Source organism: Somniosus microcephalus, unplaced genomic scaffold (assembly GCF_052327205.1).
Source record: "Somniosus microcephalus isolate GS21.2 unplaced genomic scaffold, FLI_Smic_1.0 unresolved_chr4, whole genome shotgun sequence".
In the NCBI taxonomy this organism is placed as follows: Eukaryota; Metazoa; Chordata; class Chondrichthyes; order Squaliformes; family Somniosidae; genus Somniosus; species Somniosus microcephalus.
In genome coordinates, this window is record NW_028225182.1 from 10,492,625 (window position 1) to 10,497,134 (window position 4,510).

Sequence of the window (4,510 nt, forward strand, 5' to 3'; positions counted from 1 at the left end):
GGGGTGATGGGTGAACGGGACATGGTGTGAGTTAGGATAGAGGCAGCAGAGGATTGGATGAGATGAAGTTTATGGAGGGAGGGTGATGGGAGGCCTTCCAGGAGTACATTAGAATCGTCAAGTCTGGAGGTGACAAAGGCAAGGATGAGGGTTTCAGCAGCAGATCAGCGGCGGAGTCGGGCGACGTTACAGAGGTGGAAGTAGACCGTCTTGAGCGGAAGCTCATCTCAGTGTCAAAGGCGGCACCAAGGTTGCAAGCTGTCTGGTTCAGTCTCAGTGGCCAGGGATTGGGATGAAGTCGGTGGCTCGGGAACGGAGTTTGTGGCGGGGAGCAGCACTGCAATGGCGATATATCGCTGCCCTCTCAAGGCTACTTGTGAACCTCGCCCAGCAGCAATATTGGAAGAACTGGACAAATTTTAACTCCACCATTCCATTCCGGCCATTTCTCATCCAAACCTTCAGCTTCGACATTTTCCCGCTGCTGAGCAGCCAATCACACAGCTGCCATCACAATTACTTTTACAAAAGCTGGGATAAGAGGGAACCAGGTTCCAGCGAGATTTGAACTCGGATTGCTGGATTCAAAGTCCAGAGTGCTCACCATTACACCATGGAACCCTTACACACTATTCCGAGCCTAATTCGCTTTTTTCCAACTCACCTGCCATTCACAGCTGCTGAGTATTTTCAGCAAATTCTGTTTTTATTTCAAACGTCCAGCATCCGCAGCATTTTGTCTTGTGTTAGAAAAGAAAACGGAATCCTGGGCTTTACAGACAGAGGCATAGAGGGCAAAAGGAAGGAAGTTATACCAAACCTTTGGAGTATTGTGTGTAATTCGGGCACTGCGCTTTAGGACGGATGCGGGACTTCAGTTCCGTGGAGTACCAGAGAAGAAGAGGTTGTTCTCCTCAGAGCAGAGAAGATAAGGGCAGATTTTCTCGACGTGTTCAATATCATGAAGAGTTTTAATAAAGTAAACAAGGAGAACATTTTCCAGCGGCAGAAGTGTTGCTAACCAGAAAACACATATTAAAGTGATTGGATAAAGTATCAGTAATAAGGTTCTCTCGGGCTTTTGTTGGCCGATTTACTGGTAAAGCTGGGAATTGAGGGGAAACTGGTTCATGGTTTGTAACACAAGCAGTGCGCGGGGTCAGACTGGCCCGGCTAGCTCAGTCGGTAGAGCCTGAGACTCTTAATCTCAGGGGCGGTTTGTGTTTCAAATTATTGGGCTGGTTTCACAGGCGATCCCCAGCGCGAAATCCCCCGGCACCTCTCGGTCAATGACTCTTTCAAAAAATGCGATTCAACAACATTATCAGGAAATCTGAACTGTTTATAAACACCGGAAGCTGACACACCAGGGAAGACCTCACAGTGTTGGACACAGAGTGAAATACACTGAAGTGTTTATAAAAAGTTACAGAACACAACACGTGTGTAAAATTCCCCGTTGTTTTCTCGGCCCTGATGGGTTGTGAAGGGAGAGACGGGCCGAAGTCCCACTGAGCCGCACTGACCCCGAGCCAAAGTGAAATTAAAATCAGTTCAATCTTTAGCAGCGGGCGGCTGGAGAGAGACAAGATTCCGGAGCTCGGAATCGCCTTTAAAATGAGCCCAAAAATTTAAAACGCAAACTCCCCACCGTGGGGATGAAGTATCCTACACTCCACCGACTGGGCTAGCCGGACTGGTCTGTCGCAAGGACCCTGCCTGTGCTCCAGTTTCCTCTCAATTCCCCGGTATATCTGTAAATCCACCAGCAAAAGCCCCAGGGAACCTTATTACTGATTCATTGTCCAATTACTTGAATAGAAAGCGAGCGGAGGAGAAGGATTGAGAGCCTTCAGTGTGGGACAGAAGTGATGTTGTTTGACGGAGAAGCGACACAATCTCAATCAGTGCAGAGAGAGGTGAGTCAGCGGGTCACCTTCTCCCTTAACACATCCTTCTGACTCGCGGCTGACAAACTGAGCAGAGGTTTCGGGACTGCAGCAATTATCACGCTCGCCTTACACACGAAATGCCCTCGGTTCTGCTCCAGGGCGGGATGAATGATTTTGGAACTTGCTCCAGTTGAACCTCCAGGGGCGAGTTTCTTCCCCTGTGTAAAAGCGGCGACAATTGTCGGTTCCTCTTAAACTGAACAACGGCTGCAGCAGATTCCCGGTGTGACAAACACTGAACATTTTTAACCAACTGCTGTTGAAAATTCTTCACAAGCAAAAGACAAAACACTTGTGAAAGTTTTGCCTGTCACTCGGTGACCATGTTTGGATTTCCTTCAGTCTGAAACAGAAAGTTGATTCTTCAATTAGAACAATTGTCCATCTTTTTACAGAGTTTAATGAATTTTGTGAAAATCAAATAATAACGTGTATTAATACAAAAGTTAATCCCGGACCTGCATTTGCAGATCGCAGTTCTCTTCTGTGATGTTCTTGCTACAACTAATTACGGCAGAGATTCCCGTAGTGTAGTGGTTATCACGTTTTGAAAACCTTCCCCATTAAAATTGAATTAATATAAGAAAATGGAAGAAATTATGTGCTGACATTTCAATAAAGTTAAAAATCTCAACGAACCCGTATATTTTCTCTGCACAATTCTGCACAGACTGACACTCAGCACAGATACCGACAGTGTCCCTGCCTCACTCCCGTTTCCTGCCCTGAAGGCGCAGAAAGCCCCTCTCAAAGCTGCACATTCAACTGGTTTCAGTGCATCCGCGGGAAACCTTGAAAGGATCCTGCAGCGTCGCCTCGGATAATAACGATAGATCGTCACCATATTTCACCCACCGCAGCAACCACGTCCATTTCAGTATGAGTCCCCTTTTTAACTCTTTCGCGCCAGGCAAACTGTTTGTACAAAATGACACTTTTTAGATGAGAACACAAAAGACGTGCTCGCGAAAGCACGACACCAAGAGCGGGTAGGCATCCACTTGAAATCGATTTCCTCCTGTGTTTTTCTCTGGATGTTGTCTCTCTCGGTGCCGGGCGAACAATTCCTTGGGCCAGAAATTGGTGAACTGGGCTTGCCGCGCGTGCAAGCCCCGTATTTACACTTACCCCGCGCTACTGCCGATCAGCTCCAGGGACGCCTGGATTTGGTGTTTGAAAAAGAAGAATCCCGGGCAGCGTATGACGTCACGCCGCCCAGGAGTGCAGCCAGCGCGAAGCCAGGAGCGTGCAGTGCAAGTGAGACACGCCCCTTGAGGTCTCAGTTTCACTGGACACGCCCCCAATGTATCTGTCAAGCTGCTAAGCATTTTTACATGCAAAGCAGCAGTTTAAATAGGTTTTTGGAAGTTTTTTGAAGATTTTGGTAACTTTTATAAACTTTTTAAAATGTTTACATTATTTTGAGTAATCTGAAGTAGTTTTAAAGAGAATTGAAGCAATTTAAAGACTTTTAAAAGCCCTAAAAGAATTTTTTTAATTCCATTTATTTATTTAGCGATGTCTTCGTTATACGTGTCTTCACACTGTTCCCTTTGGGGAACTGTATGAAGTGGTGGAAGGATTTATGGCCATGATTAATGCTCATTCCGTGACCGTAACCATCTTTGAACCAGCCATTAGGGCGGTTAGTCCTATGGCGGTAGGGTTTTACGGCCTCCCACAAACTATACAATGAGGGGGGGCCACCCACACCCACGGACGCAAATATCTCACTGGATGTCAACCCAGAATTTAGAGCCGGAGCTCCGACTTCACTTGCCGGGACTGTCTGGAGCGGGGTTCGAAACCCTATCTTGATCTGGCCCAGCGGCGGGGATCCTACCGCTATGACAAAGGCCCAATCCGATTAGCAATGTGTAATGGCAGCATAGGGCTCCAGTCACGGGGAGGGAAAAGGCGCAGGAAACGTATGGGTGTCACCTTTTGTGCGGAGTGGGCCTTTTGCATAGCAGTAAGCATCCCCGCCGCTGGACCAGAAGGAGTAGGGTTTTGAACCCCACTCCAGACTGTCCCGGCAAGTGGAGTCGGAGTTCCAACTTTAAATTCTGGGTGGACATCCAGCGGGATACTTGCGTCCGTGGGTGTTGGTGGCCCCCCCCCCCCTCAGATGGGTTGTGGGAGCCCGTAAAACCCTCCCGCCACAGGACTAACCACCCTAAAGGCTGGTTCAAAGATGGTTACGGTCACGGAATGAGCGTTAATCACGGACATAAATCCTTCCACCACTTCATACAGTTCCCCAAAGGGAACAGTGTGAGGATACGTACGATGATGACCTGTTGCGCATAGCACCTCCTTGGAACCTCAGTCGCAGATGCAAGGGGGCAAGTCGTGCAATTGTTAAATTTTTCATTTTATTGACATGTAAAATGTTGGCCCAGTAATTCCCTTCCAAATGCGCGAGTACGGTCGGGGTACTTACGCATCTGGCCGGATGAAATGCCAGTTTTCAGCATTCACAGTGCATGTGGGGAAAACCGGCATTTCCTGTCCTCTGAACGAAGGGGTTCAGAGGCAGAACGCATGCGACTGCACAG

General features: G+C 48.0%; 1 non-coding gene across 1 annotated transcript; it reads right to left on the minus strand.

The window, feature by feature from the left end:
• Nucleotides 1-549: 549 nt before the first annotated feature.
• trnaq-uug (transfer RNA glutamine (anticodon UUG)) lies at nucleotides 550-621 on the minus strand. Its single transcript has one exon. It is a non-coding gene; the product is annotated as a tRNA-Gln (tRNA).
• Nucleotides 622-4,510: the final 3,889 nt, after the last annotated feature.